We start from the raw sequence: 20,290 nt of genomic DNA on the forward strand, positions 1-20,290 counted from the left end.
TGACTGAACTCTCCTGATCTACCTGATGGTTAAATGGAAATCTAAAACCCTGGTTTACCCTTCTGAACCCGGGTTACAACCACAATTACTTGGCCCGATGGATGCATTCGTCGAGCGCGGGCCTAAACTCGAGCCGGATGAGAAACCCTTGGTGGGAAGGGGAGAGATGACGGAGAACCCTCTAACTTCCTTTGAGGTGGCCAGCCTCTCTCTGGAGGAGCGCAGAACGCCGGCGCAGCCACTTCCCAATCCAGTGTTGCAATACACTGTGGTTGAGGGGAGTTCAGCGGTACCTTCAGTGAGCTCTGAAGGGGAGGAGGAAGAACAAGCGCTATGGAGGATAACAACTGCTTCAGGATTACAACAGCAGCCACAAGGGAACTTGGAATCTGTAGGGGAGAGGCAGGACTCACCCCTGTTGAATTTGCCTGCAGGTACTGTGAAACTCAAAGAAATGGAATTTAAATTTATTCCCTTACAAAAGCCCCCCAGTTGTAGACTTAAATTCTATTTGGGAAGCAATTTCAAGTTTACAAACTTCCCTGGGAACTCAATTACAAACATTAACATCTCATTGCTCTGGAATACTTTCGGAGATGCTGATATTACAGCAAAGAGTGGGCAAGTTAGAGAAACAAACTCTAGATCAGGAAAAAAAGCTAGAGACTTAATGCAATACAACAGGATTGTTTCAGGAAATTTCAAGATATTTGGGAGCCATTAACAAAGTATTGTAATGATTAGAAAAATCTTGTTTCCCTTAAATTTACAAGTTCAATTATGGGGTGGGGAGGGGGGGGAGATAAGAGAATATTTTATCCCAGGACAAGCAGGCAGCATATTCTTTACGCATGGGTGACGTCACCGACGGAGCCCCCGGTACGGACCTTTTTAACTAGAAAGTTCTAGTTGGCCGCACCGCGCGTGCGCGAGTGCCTTCCCGCCCAACGGAGGAGTGCGTGGTCCCCAGTTTCTTCGTTTATGCGGAGCGAAGAAGATGCGTGTTTTTTCAACGGCCGTTGAAACTACCTTTTTTGCCTTCCCGCTCGCGAATTTTCTTGTTATTTTACTTTTCTTACCTTCGGGTTCCCTTTTATTTTCCTTTAAAAAAAAAAATTAAAAAATTTTACTTTATTTTTTCCTTTTTCGAACTAGCCCCGGCGGGGCATGTTGCCACTATACAGGCCTCCGGGTTTGATTTTGCGGAGGCCGTATTTCCATTCATGCCCCCGCAGCCAGGTTTTAAGAAGTGCCAGTGGTGTGTACGCCCGATCTCCCTCACTGACCCACACAATTGGTGCTTGCAGTGTTTGGGTCCTGAGCATCGGGCGGACCCGCTGTGCCACTCTTAAAAAGCGAACACTTAAGAATCGCCAGATTCAGCAGAACATCCTATTCGGCACCGGGTCTGCGATGGAATCCTCTGCGTCGACGGCGGTACCGCCAAAATCGACACCCACCACTTCGACGACGCCCGATAAGCCAGCTAAGAAGCCTTCCTCTTCCCTCGAGCGCCCGCCAGCCACAGTGGCGGCACCGACCATACCGGCTTCATGCCGGCCCCGGAAACGCTCCGCCCCGATCTCGGTGAGTGCCTCGTCATCGGCCTCCTCATCGCCGGGGCGTGGAGCGGCACCTATGGAACCGAAACAGAAGAAAGCGGTTCCGGTGCCACCCCTGGATGACCGCATCGCGGCCATCCTCCAAACACAATTACAGGAACAGCTGCAGCATCAACTCCAGCACCTGTTACCCACTATCCTGGCACCGCTCCTTTCGGTACCAGACCGGCCTGAGCCCCGCGCCGAACAACCGGTATCCACCCCATCGGTGCCACTTAATATGTCCATGCCGATTCTCTCGGCTGAACAACTCCGTGCCCATCCTGTAGTTCACTCACATACCACTACAGATCCGCCTCGGGACCGGGCGGGGCACCGTTCTTCCCGAGACCGGGACCGACACCGATCTTCCTCTCCCGGTACCGTTTCGGTGCGCTCGGGCAAGTCTCTATCTAAGACCCACCATACCGAGCCTTCCACCCCGGTTTCTCGGCATGCGCACCCAGAGGTCCGGGACCCGGACTTATGGGAAGAATCCCCCCCCGGTACCGAAGAGGATGTCTCCTCATCGGACGAGGAACCCTCAGCGCCCGATACCGCTTCCAAACCTGAGCAATCCTCGTTCTCCAAGTTCCTCAGGGAGATGTCAGCGACTTTGTCTCTTCCTCTAGAGTCAGACTCCAAAAAATCCCAAGCCTTTCTGGAGGCCCTGGATTTTGAACAACCACCTAAGGAGTTCCTCAAGTTACCCGTGCATGACATACTACGGGAAACCTTTTATAAAAACTGGGAGAACCCTCTTACGGTCCCCGGGGCCCCCCGCAAGTTAGATAACCTTTACCGAGTTATCCCGATCCCGGGGTTTGATAAACCTCAATTGCCCCATGAGTCTCTCCTTGTTGAGTCCACCTTAAAGAAAACTCAGGGCTCCAGTGTTTATGCCTCCACCCCTCCTGGCAGAGAGGGCAAAACTATGGACAAGTTTGGCAAGAGGCTCTACCAGAATGCCATGCTGGCCAACAGGGCGAACAATTACACGTTCCACTTTTCATTTTACATGAAACACCTGGTCCAACAGCTGTCCGCCCTTCAAAAATATCTTCCTGAGAGAAAGATTCCACTTTTCCAGCAACAAATTTCCAGTCTCCTTCAACTGAGGAAATTTATGGTCCGCTCTATCTACGATTCCTTTGAGCTGACCTCTCGTGCCTCTGCCATTGCTGTCGCCATGCGCCGCCTGGCTTGGCTGAGAGTATCGGATTTGGACATCAACCACCAAGACTGTCTAGCCAACACTCCCTGTCTTGGAGATGAACTTTTTGGGGAGTCCCTGGATTCCACCACCCAGAAACTCTCGGCCCATGAGACCAGATGGGACATCCTGGTTAAACCCAAGAAAAAGATTCCACCTGCTCGACCTTACAGGCCACAGTCCTCATATCAACGCAGGTTCTCAGCCAGACCGCTCAACCCGCCTTCGCAACAACCTAGGCGGCCCCGCCAGCAACAACACCACACCCAGGCTCGTTCTCAGTCCAACCAACCTGCCAAGCCTTTTCCACCTTCCAAACCCTCTCAGCCCTTTTGACTCTTCTCTCCAGGGCATAGCCAGTCTCCCGCCTTCATTGCCTCTTCCTCAACCAATCGGAGGCCGTCTCCACATCTTCTTCAGCCGTTGGGAGGTCATCACATCGGACCAGTGGGTCCTCAACATCATCCACCACGGCTACTCTCTCAACTTCCAGACTCTTCCACCAGACAATCCTCCCGTAGAGTCTGCTTCTCACTCCTCCCAAACCCCCCTCCTCCTGAGGGAGGTCCAATCCCTCCTTCTTCTCAATGCCATTGAAGAGGTGCCTCCGGACCAAAGGGGTCAGGGATTCTACTCCACCTACTTCCTGGTTCCCAAGAAGACATGAGACCTCCGTCCCATTCTCGATCTCAGGGACCTCAACAAGTGTCTAGTCAAGGAGAAGTTCAGAATGCTCTCCCTTGCCACGCTTTACCCTCTTCTCTCTCAGCACGACTGGCTATGTTCCCTGGACCTCAAAGAGGCCTATACTCACATCCCAATCAATCCGACTTCACGTCGCTACCTACGATTTCAGTACAAAGTGCTACCTTTTGGCCTCGCTTCATCGCCCAGGGTGTTCACCAAGTGCCTTATTGTGGTGGCGGCCTTCCTCAGGTCTCACAACCTCCAGGTGTTCCCCTACTTGGACGATTGGTTGGTGAAAGCACCTACGTCTCCACTTGTGCTACAAGCCACTCATCACACCATCTCTCTCCTCCATCTCCTGGGGTTCGAGATCAACTACCCCAAGTCGCATCTACTTCCCACACAGCGACTTCAGTTCATTGGAGCAGTTCTCGACACCACACTAATGAGGGCGTTTCTCCCCTCCGACCGTCAACGGACCCTGCTCCACCTCTGCCGTCAGGTGCTCCTTCATCACTCCATTCCTGCCCGACAGATGATGGTCCTCCTGGGCCACATGGCCTCGACGGTCCATGTGCTTCCTCTGGCGCGACTCCACCTCAGGACACCTCAATGGACTCTTGCCAACCAATGGTCACAGACCACGGATCTTCTTTCTCATCCCATCTCTGTGACATCGTCTCTTCAGCAATCTCTTCAATGGTGGTTGAACTCCTCAAATCTTTCCAGGGGTCTACTCTTTCATCTACCCCCTCACTCCATGATCATAACCACGGATGCCTCCCCCTATGCGTGGGGAGCTCACCTGGGAGATCTACGCACCCAGGGACTCTGGACCCCGCAGGAGCGTCAACATCACATCAATTTCCTAGAACTCAGAGCCATGTTCTATGCTCTCAAGGCCTTCCAGCACCTTCTCTGCCCTCAGGTTCTTCTCCTGTGCACAGACAATCAAGTCGCCATGTACTACATAAACAAGCAAGGCGGCACCGGATCTCGCCTCCTTTGTCAGGAGGCTCTCAGCATCTGGACTTGGGCCACGGCCCGCAATCTCTTCCTCAAGGCTGTCTATATCCAGGGCGAACAGAACTCCCTGGCCGACAATCTCAGCTGCATCCTTCAACCTCACGAGTGGACTCTGGACCCTTCCACACTCCACTCCATCTTTGCTCGCTGGGGCACTCCGCAGGTGGACCTCTTTGCAGCACCTCACAACCATCAGCTGCCCCAGTTCTGTTCCAGACTCTTCTCTCCTCATCGTCTGACCCCAGATGCATTCCTGCTCGACTGGACGGATCAGTTCCTCTATGCCTTTCCTCCACTTCCTCTGATGTTGCGGACGTTATCCAAACTCCGCAGGGACAGGGCCACCATGATTCTCATCGCTCCTCGGTGGCCTCGCCAACACTGGTTCTCCCTCCTGCTTCAGCTCAGCTCCAGGGAGCCCATTCCTCTTCCTGTGTTTCCTACTCTACTTACGCAACAACGTCAGTCTCTACTGCATCCCAATCTGTCTTCGCTCCACCTGACAGCTTGGTTTCTCTCGGGCTGACCTCTCCAGAGAATCTGTCTCAGCCTGTCCGTCTCATTTTGGACGCCTCCAGGAAACCGGCCACCCTCCAATGTTACCATCAGAAGTGGACCAGGTTCTCCTCTTGGTGTCTACGGCGTCATCACGATCCCACCTCTTTAGCGGTGGAAACTGTACTGGACTATTTGCTCTCTCTGTCCAATGCTGGCCTCAAGTCCACCTCAATCAGAGTCCACCTCAGTGCCATCACTGCGTTTCATGAGCCTATCCTCGGAAAACCTCTCACGGCTCATCCACTGGTTTCCCGGTTCATGAGAGGCCTCTTCAATGTCAAACCGCCTCTGAAGCCTCCTCCTGTCGTCTGGGACCTGAATGTGGTTTTATCAGCCCTCATGAAACCCCCTTTTGAGCCTCTTGCCACAACTTCGCTCAAACTTCTCACATGGAAGGTGCTTTTCCTCATCGCCATCACCTCTGCCAGGAGGGTTAGTGAGTTGCATGCACTGGTCGCCGATCCACCGTTCACTGTTTTTCACCATGACAAGGTGGTTCTGCGTACCCATCCTAAATTCCTCCCCAAGGTGGTCTCGGCTTTTCACCTCAACCAGTCCATTGTGTTGCCTGTCTTTTTCCCTAAACCCCATTCTCATCCTGGGGAACAGGCGTTGCACACGCTGGATTGTAAGCGTGCCCTGGCATATTACCTTGACCGTACCAGGGCTCACCGCTCGTCCCCTCAGCTCTTTCTGACCTTCGATCCTAACCGTCTAGGTCGTCCTGTCTCTAAACGGACGCTTTCCAATTGGCTTGCTGCCTGCATCGCGTTCTGTTATGCTCGGGCCGGTCTGTCACTGGAAGGTGCTGTCACGGCCCACAGGGTTAGAGCTATGGCTGCTTCTGTTGCTTTCCTCCGTTCCACACCCATTGAGGAAATCTGCAAGGCTGCCACCTAGTCCTCAGTTCACACGTTCACTACTCACTACTGCCTGGATGCATTCTCCAGACGGGATGGGCACTTCGGCCAATCTGTACTACAGAATTTATTTTCCTAATGGCCAACCATCCCTCCTCCCTCTCTGTTAGCTTGGAGGTCACCCATGCGTAAAGAATATGCTGCCTGCTTGTCCTGGGATAAAGCACAGTTACTTACCGTAACAGGTGTTATCCAGGGACAGCAGGCAGATATTCTTACGTCCCACCCTCCTCCCCGGGTTGGCTTCTTAGCTGGCTTATCTTAACTGGGGACCACGCACTCCTCCGTCGGGCGGGAAGGCACTCGCGCACGCGCGGTGCGGCCAACTTTCTAGTTAAAAAGGTCCGTACCGGGGGCTCCGTCGGTGACGTCACCCATGCGTAAAGAATATCTGCCTGCTGTCCCTGGATAACACCTGTTACGGTAAGTAACTGTGCTATATGTATCATTGTTGATTATTAAGTGATATATTTATGGTTATTTGTATGGATATGTTATCACACTTATTATAAGTTTAAAAATGAATAAAGATTTTAAAAAAAAAAAAAAAAAGGAAAAAAAGCTGAAAATAAAGGGAGCACAAAATCAACTTCTTATAAAAGAAAATGGGAACATTAATTTCAAGTTAGAAATCTTGTAAAATATAAGAAGGAGACAGAATTTGAGAGTAATTAATTTTCCCAAATCACCTGTGTTTCCTTCATTGGAAATGTTTAAACGCTACCTTATGGAGATTTTAAAAGTTCCGCAAAATTCTTTTCCACTTATTTCAAAAATATGTTATATCTCCATGGGGAAGAAGAAAACTTCAGAAGATCAGCAAGAACCTGTGATGGATGTATTGTTCGTGACAAACTTATTAGAAACATCAGAGACAGAACAGATAAGCGCAGCCACACTATTTGTTCAGTTAGCTTTAGATTCAGATAGAGAATGGCTTTTGAAGATGTTTTTTAAGTATAAAGATGTAATGTTTCTGAATCATAAAATTAAGATGTACCCGGATGTGTCTAGATTAACTCAGAAAAAGAGGAAACAGGTTTTATTATTGAGACCCCAGGTTTTAAAATTGGGCGCAACATTTGTACTATGATTTCCATGCAAATGTTTGATTAACTTAAAGGAGTTAGATATATTTTCTTTGATTCTTCGCAGCTATCTAGATTTATTATGGATAAAGAGGTTAGGATAGCTAGTACCCCTATAGAGGAACAAGGATAAGCGCTCATAGTTAATATATTAGGTCCACTTAAGATCTTCCATTTATATTACCTATGAATTAATTTTTCTTTGAATTATGCTCCAATGTTGAAACTCCTTCTCCAATATTGTGGACTGACAAACAGTTGAAAGAAAAATGTTCAGTTTTCCTTTATTGTTTCCAATAATTACTTGTATTTCCATGGATACTGTTGATTACGATATGATTGTGGTTTATCATAAAAAATTTGAAATTCAATAAAGAATAAATAATAATTAAAAAAAACAAACAAACATGGTGGGAGACTTGGCTTGTTCCTGAAGGAGAGGCAATACACAGTGAAGAAAGTGCTGGGAATCAGTGATTTTCTCTGTAAATGCATGGACTCAGCGATTTCTCTATGCAAGCTGAGGTAATTTGAGGGGAGGAGCCAACAAGCTAAAAACCGTGAATAATCAAAACCGTGAATGCTGAAACTGTGAATACAGAAGGAGAAGTATAGTCTTTTGGGGTGTGGTTAAACCCAGTATTTCACTCCTTTCTCTCTCTCTTGGTGACAAACAGTTCCTTTGTGCTCCAATCACACTTGTATCTTCTCTCTTACTCCCTTGTGGCTCGAAGTTCCCCAGTGCTTATATTCCCTTCAGGACAAGTAGGTTGACAAGATCCTAGGTGGGTTCTACTTATTATTTTAAGGTATCTGCCCAGCTCCTAGTTTCCAGATCCTTTCCCCAGAAAGTCCACGTTTTGGCAGCAGCTTCACTCTGTTACTCTCTTCTTCAGATGATCAAGATCAGACCAGATCATCTTATCCCTCCTCACCTGTGGACTAGATTGGCAACTCCTGCACTGGGTTATTAGTCTCCTTAGGCTCTAGAGTGGGCCCCAAAGTGGAATACCTGTTTAATATGTCTTTACATCTCCTCATTGCTGGGCCTCCTAGTGGTTCAGAAAGACAAAGCTCCTCCCTGAATGCAGAGTTTTACGATTCCCTCCTAAAACTGAAGCTTCAGTGCTATTGGGCCACCTTCTCAGAACAGAGCAGATTTGATTGGCCCCCTTCGGGAGCAGAGGCTGAGAATGTTCTTCCTACTGCTGCATAGGAAAACACATTTTGGCAGCCAGTTCCACTGCCCTTCCTCCAGTTATCTTATTTCAATTTCTTGTCAGGGGCTACATTCCTCTCAGCAGATTCCCCACCCCCCATTCTGACATAACACTATCCCACTGAGTCTGAGTAGCAAACTGCACTCAGCACGTGCACGGAGCACGCGTTGATCAGATCTCTTGAGATCCGAAACCACAACTCAGCAGCTTTACCCACCGCAGAGCCTGCCAAGCAACATATACAATAGCTTGTAATTCAGATCCAAGGAAAACATGTCATGTACTTTTCTGAGTCTAAATCCTGGCTTTGGACGGACCTGGCTGACTGTATCCACAGTATTCAGAGCATTTCATTGATTCTTCATTAACCTCCAAACCAGAGCATGATTTATTGGCCTTACTCATTGCATGGCATCTGTGATTTGGCCTCTGTTAATATAAATAGTTTTACCTTAAAAATAAATATTATCAGGATCATGTTCAGACTGTGGGAGATCACCGGCGATCTCCTGCGGTTGGCAGCGATTCCGGACATTCAATGCTGGCGCCGTATCCGGCCACCAGCATTGAATTTCCAGTCTATTTTTGGATGGCTGGGACATAGCCAGCTATACGAACATTCAGCGGCTAGCTGGCTAAGTTATAAAGGCCAAAGATATACCACCCTTTTAGGTGGTTGTCTTTGGCCACCGAATTTAGCTGATGAGCTGCTCATTATTGCCAGTGATTGGCTATATTGCATGAAATAACTGGTCACCAGTCAATCTGGAGACCAGGATATTCAGCGTGAGATAGCTGGCTATGCCCCGCTGAATATCGGTAGATAGATGGCTAAGAGCCATTCCTCGCTGTTTAGATAGTGCTGAATATTGAACCCAGTGAATTTTAACTCATTTGAAAAATCACATATCAAATTGCATCTAAAAGTTCAGCAAGCCAAAAAGAGTAAACCATAGTTAATACCTGGACTAGTTAACTCTGATGCTCGCTTTCTCTAACCCCGGGGTAGGCAACTCCGGTCCTCAAGGGCCGGAATCCAGTCGGGTTTTCAGGATTTCCTCAATAAATATGCATGAGATCTATTAGCCTGCACTGCTTTCAATGCATATTCATTGGGGAAATCCTGAAAACCCGACTGGATTCCAGCCCTCGAGGACCGGAGTTGCCCACCCCTGCTCTAATTGGTGCTGATTTTTTAGGTGCCGCTAGGCGTCCTAACTTAGTTAAAAATGCCATTTAAACAACATTTTAAACTGAGTTTCAAGGTGCCTACCGGCGCCTAAAAAATCATCGGCAGAATTGCACCTCCGTAGGTGCTTTAGGCCGCCTGCCACTGTGGGCGTGGCTAAGGCCAGAAGTGGCGTTTAGTGGTCTAAAGTGCCTAAGTAGATGCGATTCACGACAAAGATAGGCACTGAAAATGTCGGCACTGGATAGACACTAGAAAGACAGGCACCATCACGTGATTGACATACGATCGGCGGCTGCTTTTAGGCGGCTGTTGATATTGGTGCTGTATAGAGAATCCAGGCCTGATCTTTCAACCTGCTGATATTTCATCAAACAAGTCATTTTTATATGGGCCTACGTGAACTCTTGTAAAATACCAGTCAGTGTAAAAGAATTTGTGATGATATGGTACCTACTTTGCTGGTACAGGGTGGAGTTTGGGCAGATTGTGAGCGGACGTTGCAAATTGGTGTGTAGATTATAAAAACAGGCTAATTTATGTGTGCATTTGAATAACCTAGGCCTGTCTGTATTGCATTATAGGCATGATTTCTGCAACTTACATTGTAGAAACAAATGTGTCTTTATAAAATAGCAGCTAAGTAGGCGCCTACTTGTCATTTTAAACCATGCACCCTATTTTAAAATTACCCTCAAATTCCCTGATTCTATAAATGGCATCTAAAACATAGGCGCCGAGGAACGCAGTGCATAGTGCATGTCAATATTAAATTAGGCCCAATTGAATTACTGGATAAAGAATATAAACACTAATGTTCCCAAAGTATAGAACTACACAACAAAACAAAACATAGGAACTATGGTACCAATTTTAACCTTTATAACCAAAGCGGTGCTCAGAACCGTGTAACGGTAAGAAAATCACAAATCGGGGAATACTCCCCTGTAGGTGTTTTCAATCATCTATCATTGCACCATCTTCATTTGGTAGAAAGGTGATAAAATAAACGTCAAAAAAACTTTAAGTGTTCATTGTGGTGAAAAAAACTTCAAAAATTCAAACTCATAAATTATCTTGTAACGAAATCTTAACTTAACCTAAGTAAAGGAGTAAGGAAGTTGTTTCACTCCAGCGGGTCCTGACGCGTTTCACCAGTGGCTTCCTCAGAGAACTCCCACTTGCTGGCTGTGATCAAAGAGTAAAACTTTTCCTCTGCTCCCTAAATTACATCACTTCCAGTAAATTAGGTGCCTTTTATAGAATCAAACCTAGCGGCCTCTTAAGTGGAATTAGGCACCAGTAGGTGTCCTAACCTGAGGTGCACCGGTCATACCGAGTTACAACTTGCTTCGCCGGGACAGAGAGGGTAGGAAGGGAGGGGGTGTAGCATTATATACTAAAGATGACATTAAGGTCACGAGAATCTCAGATGTCCAGTATACTGGGGAATCCCTTTGGGTTAATTTGGCCAGAGGGAAGGACAAATGCTTGTATCTTGGCGTAATTTACAGACCCCCAAGACAACAGGATGACCTGGATATGGAAATAATCGAAGATATAGAAAATATCACCTTGCGTGGGGACACAGTATTGCTAGGTGACTTCAACATGCCTGATGTGGATTGGGTTACACTTACCTCTGCTTCCGGCAGCAGCAGGAGGCTATTAAACTCTATGAAAGGAGCAAGCCTCAGGCAACTGGTGTTGGAACCGACAAGGGATCAGGCAATACTGGACCTGATACTTACCAATGGAGAAAGTGTCACAGAGGTCTCGGTGGGCGACACATTGGCCTCCAATGACCACAACATGGTATGGTTCAATATCAGGAAAGGTTTCACTAAATCTACTACACTAACCAAAGTCCTCAAATTCAAGGACACAAATTTCAAAGAAATGGGAGACTTCGTTCACCAGGCGCTACAAAGCCAAGAAGAAACCGATAACGTGGAAGACATGTGGTCGACTTTGAAAGCAACCATACAAGAAGCAACAAACCGCTATGTAAAATCAGTAAGTAAACGGCGAAGGAACAATAAGCCACAGTGGTTTACTGCGGAGATCTCAGACCTGATCAAGGAGAAGAAAAAAGCATTCATCTCTTACAAACAATCAGGGAACCAGGACTCTAGAGCAGACTACCTGGCCAAAACAAAAGCCGTCAAAACAGCAGTCAGGGAGGCTAAATTCCTCATGGAGGAGTCTCTAGCAAAGAACATCCAGAAGGGAGATAAATCCTTCTTCAGGTATATCAGTGATAGAAGAAAAAACTCAGGCGGGATTAGGAAACCAGACGGAGACTATGTGGAAAAGGATTCGGAAAAAGCCCAACTATTAAATGAATACTTCTGCTCAGTCTTCACCCGAGAAGCGCCAGGGTTCGGCCCTCAGCTACAGACAAGGGTTGGCTCAGTTGACCCGTTTAGTAACTTTGAGTTTACGCCCAGCAGTGTCTACGGTGAGCTGTCAAAGCTCAAGGTTAACAAAGCAATGGGGCCGGACAACCTGCACCCCAGGGTGCTTAGGGAGCTGAGTGATGTCTTGGCGGAGCCACTGTCCACGCTCTTCAACCTCTCCCTTAGTACAGGCAGCGTCCCGTTGGACTGGAGGACGGCTAACGTCATTCCACTCCACAAGAAAGGCTCAAAGATGGAGACAGCAAACTACAGACCAGTGAGTCTAACATCGATAGTGAGCAAACTAATGGAAACTCTAATCAAACACCAATTAGATAAGATCCTGGATGAGGAGAATCTACGGGATCCCCGACAACATGGATTTACTAAGGGGAGATCCTGCCAATCCAACCTGATCAGCTTCTTTGACTGGGTAACGGGGAAGCTGGATATTGGGGAGTCCCTGGACATCGTGTACCTGGACTTTAGCAAAGCATTCGATAGCGTACCACACCGCAGGTTACTGAGCAAGATGAGTTCTATAGGATTAGGTAACACATTGACGAAATGGGTTGGGAGCTGGCTTGGAGGTAGGCTCCAAAGGGTGGTGGTGAACGGCACCCCCTCCGAAATGACGGAGGTGATTAGTGGAGTACCACAGGGCTCAGTCTTGGGCCCAATCCTATTCAACATCTTTATAAGAGACTTGGCAGAAGGGCTTCGAGGTAAAATAACATTATTCGCCAATGACGCCAAACTGAGTAATGTAGTGGGCAAATGCACAACAGACGAAGATTCAGTGCCCGACAACATGATGCACGACCTACTCCTGCTGGAGCGATGGTCTAGGACATGGCAACTCAACTTCAATGCCAAAAAATGCAAAGTTATGCACCTGGGCAGCCAGAATCCATGCAAGTCTTATACCCTTAATGGCGAGATCCTAGCAAAAACGGTAGCAGAACGAGACTTGGGGGTAATCGTCAGTGAGGACATGAAGTCCGCCAATCAAGTGGAGCAGGCTTCGTCCAAGGCAAGACAAATCATGGGCTGCATACGAAGGGGTTTCGTCAGTCGTAAGGCGGAAGTCATTATGCCATTGTATAGATCCATGGTGAGGCCCCACCTGGAATACTGTGTGCAATTCTGGAGGCCGCATTATCGCAAGGATGTGCTGAGACTGGAGTCGGTGCAAAGAATGGCCACCCGGATGGTCTCGGGACTCAAGGATCTACCATACGAAAAACGGCTTGACAAATTACAGCTATACTCGCTCGAGGAGCGCAGAGAGAGGGGGGACATGATCGAGGCGTTCAAGTATCTTACGGGCCGCATCGAGGTGGAGGAAGATATCTTCTTTTTCAAGGGTCCCACGACAACAAGAGGGCATCCGTTGAAAATCAGGGGCGGGAAACTACGAGGTGACACCAGGAAATTCTTTTTCACTGAAAGAGTGGTTGATCGCTGGAATAGTCTTCCACTACAGGTGATTGAGGCCAGCAGCGTGCCTGATTTTAAGGCCAAATGGGATCGGCACATGGGATCTATTCACAGGGCAAAGGTAGGGGAGGGACATTAAGGTGGGCAGACTAGATGGGCCGTGGGCCCTTATCTGCCGTCTATTTCTATGTTTCTATGTTTCTATGCACCCTATTTATACCAAGTTTAAAATAGGTGCTTACATGCCAAACACACCCATGATCTGCCCATTTACCACGTCCACTTTCTTGTACGTGCCTTGGAGTAGGCATCTACCTGAAAGTGGTAGGCACCTACCATCCAATTATTATTATTTTTTTTCAAAATATGTAATAATTTTATTTTGTCTCTGACCATACACCTCTCAGTGCCATGGGGTGAGCCTGCACAAGGTATGGTGAGAAGGTTAACTGCGAGTGTTCAGGCCGACCTAGTCACAGCAATGTTTATGATTTCTGGAAAATTCCCTCTGGCCTCTTTCTGGGATTATTTTTTCAGATCTACCAAGGCCTAGGGAAAGAGTGATGGAACCTCGTTTCATCAAAGGCCAATAGGTTGAACGAGAAACTTGGAAGTGGCAAATGCTATATTATTTGAGTGGAAATTGCCTTGAAAAGTGTGAGTTTAATCCAAAAATAACACAACAGACTCGGGAACAAATCAAAGAGAAGTAAGCCTTGCGTGGAAATCTGTTAACCTGTTCTCACAAGTGAACTAGAATTAAAATAAAGCCCTGTTACTGGAAAATCGATGAGAGAGTCAAAGAGGGGAAGACACAAACAAATGGGCAGAGAACGACACATTAGGTTTCATAATCCATAAGAACCACGTTGGTTAAAGCAAAACTTCAGTGAGCATGAGGAGGCCAAGCACTTTTCTAGCTGTGTGGATTGTTAAAAAATGTGGTGCAAGAGGTGGGTTAAGTACTGATCTGAAAAGGATGAAAGGACCTGGAATGGAGGGGATGAGGCTCGCATGGGAATATATTTTAAATAGGCTTGGGACAGATATGGAGAATGGGGTAGGATCAAATCTGAAGGGTTGTAGAGAACTGGAGGTTGGTTTATTACTTAAAGTGGAAGAGAACCAGAGAGCAGGAATATAGACTGTCATTATTCATTATGTTATTCAGGTGGTGGTAATGAGAACTGGGGGTTGGTTTATTACTGAAAGTGGAAGAGAACCAGAGAGCAGGAATATAGACTGTCATTATTCATTATGTTATTCAGGTGGTGGTAATGAGGTGCTAATTGCTTGTTATTGGCACCAAATAAGCTTTATAAATAATTAAGTTAGGCATCTATAGATCAGCAAGGTTTGTTGATATAGGCATTTAACTTTAGGCATTTTTTAATAGAATCTGGGCCAAAGTGCCTTTCCTATTTAATAGAGGTGGGCATGTGGAGAGTAATTCTCTAAGGAGCTGCCTAATTTTACATGGTAGAAAAGAGTAAAAAGCGTCGCATTCTAGTTATTTATGCACATAAGTGGTCATATATATATGCAAATGACCTCTTATAGAATACTAACTAGCGGCAGAGTATGCTCCATGAGTTGATGCCATGTATTTTTGCCAGTAGACATGTGCATGGGCAGAGTGCACAAGTATTTGCATAAATTATAGCGTTCTGCCACTTGCACTAGTATTCTATAAAGAAAAGCAGCTGCCAACTTTTATTTTTAGAATTGGCTTAGCATAAATGCCATCTACATTGGAGTAACAAGAAGAGGAAAAATCTTACTGAGTGCCTGTAGCAATGTTGAGGAGCTTGTAAAAACTGCACCAAATGTGAGGGTGATTAGAGGTAGTGTTTTAAATGTCCTTTGTTGCTAGGCAACCTGTGATGGACAGAGGGGAAGCAGTGGACCAACAGAGCACCATGAAGGAAAAGGCTGAAAGGCTGAAAGAAGTTAAAAAAAAGATATTTTGTTGGATTAAAGAAAAAGAATTAAAGAAAAACCTTTTACAGCCTTTTTCTTTGTGGTGCTATGCTGGTCTGCAGCAGCCTGACTGTCTGTCACAGGGTTGCCTAACAAAGGACCATTAAATCACATTGCTTTTACAGGCTCCTCATCACTAATACAGGCAAAGATTTGGTAATATTTTTCCTTTGCCCCCCCAGAAGATTTTTAACCTCTTAGCAAAATGGTTTCTCCTGCATGTGAATACACCTTATTTTAAGTTCTCTCTACTATATCTTCAGATTATCCTCAATAAGTTTACATTTTACAGAACAGAAGCATGAGTACACAAAGGTTGAAGCAATAAAAACAGATCACAGACACTTTTAAAGAAATAATAAAATGAGCATAACCAGTATTAAGTATTGTATGAAACCATACAGCGGAAAAGGTTCAAAGGAGAGCGACCAAGATGGTAAAGGGGATGAACTCCTCTCGTATGAGAAAAGACTAAAAAGGTTAGGGCTCTTCAGCTTGGAACAGAGATGGCTGAGGGGAGATATGTTGAAGTTTACAAAATCCTGAGTGAAGTAGAACGGGTACAAGTGGATCGATTTTTCACTCCTTCATAAATTACAAAGAGTAGGGGACATGCGATGAAGTTACAGGGAAATATTTTTAAAACCGATAGGAGGAAATTTTTTTTTCACTCAGAGAATAGTTAAGCTCTGGAACATGTTGCCAGAGGTTGTGGGAAGAACGGATAGCGTAGTTGGTTTTAAAAAAGGTTTGGACAATTTCCTGGAGGAAAAGTCCATAGTCTGTTATTGAGAAAGACATGGGGGAAGCCACTGCTTGCTCTGGATTGGTAGCATGGAATATTGCTATCCCTTCGGTTTTGACCAGGTACTAGTGACCTGGATTGGCCATCATGAGCTCGGGCTACTGGGCTTGATGGACCATTGGTCTGACCCAATAAGGCTATTCTTATGTTTTTATGTAAGCTGAAGAAGGCTGAATCTAATGATCATACGTGAATCTTGTTTCAGTCTAATCAGGAAATAAAACCTGTAAGTATTAGTGCACTCCGGTGTCCTCAAAAGAGCATACTAGAGGGCAAGACACACCCCTTATTTATGCCCTTCAGCAGAACAGCTCAGGCAGTGCATTTTCTCCTGCTGCTTCATTTAAATACATTTGCTGGGGTAATGTCATACGCCACAGACTAAGCACTCACAAAGTCCCAGAAGTAGATTAGTGGAAAAGTGTCCAAGTTCTAAGAAGCAGTCCCTGTTGCATGTGTGGACAGGCAATCAGATATGCTACTTCTCTTGCCTTTTCTTTTAAAGGGCTAGGGTAATCATTGCATGTTGACATCTTTGTCAAATGGAGATTACTGTCACAGGCTGAGCAAGCACCTAGTCCCAGAAGACTACTGGAGAAGAGCCCGAGGTTTCAGAAACCAGTCCCAGTTGCTTAGATGTTCCTGTAGCCAGGACTGGATGGGACCTGACCTGATCTCATTCTTTCTGAGGTATAAGAACATAAGAATAGGCATACTGGGTCAAATTGAAGGTCCATCTAGCCTACCATCCTGCTTCCAATGGTGGCTAATTCAGGTCACAAGTACCTGGCAGAATCCCAAATATAAGCAAGAGTGTATGCTATTGACCTTAGAGATCAGCAGTGACTTCCTCAATGTCTTTCTCACTAGCAGACTATGGACTTTTCCTCTAGGAACTTATCCACACCTTTTTTAAACCCAAATATGCTAACCACTATAACCACACCCTCTGGCAGCATGAAATATGAGTGTTGAGTGCAAATATATTTCCTCCTATCCATTTAACTTCATTGAGGGCCAGATTCTACAACAGCTGGCAAACGTTAGGCAGTGGGTAGGTGACCTACCGCTGCCTAACTTAACTGGTTTAATTGGTTGCACCATTAAACCACAATTAAAACTTCATAAAAAACCAAATAGCTGCAGTTACATGGCCTCTGGGACCGGCACCTAGGTCCCTGGTGTCTATCGGTGCATAGTGATGCCGAAGCCCGCAAGTGGGCATGGCTAGGGGTCAGCAACAGACTTCAGCGTCCCTATATGCCACTGGCCGTGATTCAGGAAGTACTCTGGGTGTTGGAAATGTAGGCCTGTAAAACCCTGGCCTGCATTTCTGGTGCCTAGGGTCCTTGGGAGCCATAATTCTGGAAGTAGCGCCTGTCGGTTTTGTAGGTGCATGCTGTGGTAGTTGCTGCTTACAGAATCTGGGCCTGATTGTCCCCTGGTCTTTGTACTTTTTGAAAAAAGTAAAACTATGGATTCACTTTTACCCATTCTACACCACTCAGGATTTTGTACACCTCAATCATATCCCCTTTTGCCATTTTTTTTTTCCCAAGCTGAAGAGCCCTAATCTCTTTACCCTTTCCTCATATGACAGGAGTTCCAACCCCTTTATCATTTTGGTCACCTTTCTATGTAGGATAGGAATAGGAGGTAATGTCCTATTATGGATTATGTACTGGTTGAGAGACAGAAAACAGAGAGCAGTTTTAAATGGTCAATATTCTCAATGGAGAACATAAGAATATAAGCAATGCCTCTGCTGGGTCAGACCTGAGGTCCATCGTGCCCAGCAGTCCGCTCACGCGGCGGCCCAACAGGTCCAGGACCTGTGCAGTAATCCTCTGTCTATACCCCTCTATCCCCTTTTCCAGCAGGAAATTGTCCAATCCTTTCTTGAACCCAATACTGTACTCTGCCCTATTACGCCCTCTGGAAGCGCATTCCAGGTGTCCACCACACGTTGGGTAAAGAAGAACTTCCTAGCATTTGTTTTGAATCTGTCCCCTTTCAACTTTTCCAAATGCCCTCTTGTTCTTTTATTTTTCAAAAGTTTGAAGAATCTGTCAATCTTCCGATAAAATATACAGGCAAAGAGAGAAAAAAAAATCTATATCACTGTCAATACCCCTCTATGATTAATCCATCCCATTTTTATATTTATTGAATCGTGAAGAATCTTCTGTACTCTTAATCTGCTTCAAAGTTACTTTACTATGGAGGAAAAGAACCTCAGAACCCCGTATGCTGCTGGTATTTGTTTTAAGCAAGCATACTAGAAAGCGTAAAAACCTCACTGGCTCAAAAACCTCCTGTCCCGATCCAATTATTTATAGTGAAATGCAATTCTTCTTAGTATCAGTTTAATTCTTCTTAATATCAATTATTTAACTAGCTGTCCAAATCATTCAAAATACTATGTGCAGTACAACTTATCTGGATCGGGTTCTTATGCATTTTTTCCCTTTGTGCTGTCTCTGCCCAGTCCTATCCTTGCCTACAAGAGCTAGCAGGTGTTTTGCTATTAATTAGCGGAGTTCCCCAGGGTCTATGCTGGGACCGCTGCTTTTTAACATATTTATCAATAATCTAGAGATGGGAATAACTAGTGAAATAATTAGATTTGGTGATGACACAAGGTTGTTAAATCACAAGGGGATTGTGAAAAATTGCAAGAGGACCTTGTGAGATTGGGCGTCAAAATGGCAGATGATGTTTAATGTGAGAATTGCAAAGTGATGCATGCGTGAAAAAGGAACCTGAACTATAGCTATATCATGCAGGGTTCCATGTTAGGAGTCACTGCCCAGGAAAAGGATCTAGGTGTCATTACTGAGGATACGTTGAAACCCTCAGCTTGATGTGTGGCAGCAGCTGAGAAAGCAAATAGAATGTTAGGAATTATTAAAAAAGGAATGGAAAATAAAGATGAAAATGTTATAAGGGATGGAAAATAAAAATGACAATGTTATAATGCCCTTGTATTACTCTATGGTATGGCCACACCTCAAATACTGTGTGCAATTCTTGTTGCTGTATCTCAAAAAAGATGCAGTAGAATTAGAAAAGGTTCAGAGAAGGTACACTAGGTAGATTGTCAGCCCACCGGGACAGACAGGGAAAAATGCTTGAGTACCTGAATAAATTAATGTAAACCTTTCTGAGCTCCCTTGGGAGAACGGTATAGAAAATTGAATAAATAAATAAAAGTTCTTCAGCTTGGAGAAGAGATGGCTCAGGGGTGATATGATAAAGGTTTATAAAATTCTGAGTGGAGTGGAAAGGGTAGATGTGAATCTCTTGTTTACTCTTTCCAAAAATACTAGAACTAGGAGGCATGTGATGGAGCTACTAAGTAGTAGATTTAAAAAAAACCAGAGAAAATATTTCTTCGCACATGTAATTAAACTCTGGAATTTGTTGCCAGAAAATGTGGTGAAATCAGTTAGCTTAGCAGGGTTTGAAAAAGGTTTGGATAATGTCCTAGGCCATTATTGAGGTGGCTTGGGGAAATCCACAGCTTATTCCTAGGATAAGCAGCATAGAATCTGTTTTACTACTTGGAATCTAGCTAGGTACTTGGGGCCTGGGTTGGTCACTGTTGGAAACAGGATGCTGGGCTTGATGGACCTTTGGTTTGTCCTAGTATGGCAACTCTTTTGTTCTTATGTCTATCTTTTTTTAGATATGGCAACTAGAATTGCGTGCAATATTCAAGGCCAGGTCACATTGTGGAATGCTATAGAGGCTTTATAATATTCTATGACTTTTTTCCGCTGTAATAATTCCTAGTTTCCTGTTTGCTTTTTGGCCATTGCCATACACTGGACAGAAGATTTCAGAGTATTGTCTACGAAGATACATACCTAGATCTTTTTGCTTGGGTAATGACTTCTAAGGTGGACCCCCAGCATCAAGCAACTATGATTTGGATTATGAGCATCACTTTGCATTTGTCCACATTAAATTTCATCTGTCATTTGGATGCCTAGTCTTCCCGTTTCCTAAGATCTTCCTCAGATTTTTCATAGTCCGCATTTGTTTTAACAACTTTGAATAGTTTTTGTGTCGTCAACAAATTTAATCACTTCACTCATTGCTCCAATTTTCTGCTACAGACTATCCAAATAACTTACAGCTTAGTTTAGCCCTGTTGAATAG

This window comes from Geotrypetes seraphini, chromosome 11 (assembly GCF_902459505.1).
Source record: "Geotrypetes seraphini chromosome 11, aGeoSer1.1, whole genome shotgun sequence".
NCBI lineage: Eukaryota > Metazoa > Chordata > Amphibia > Gymnophiona > Dermophiidae > Geotrypetes > Geotrypetes seraphini.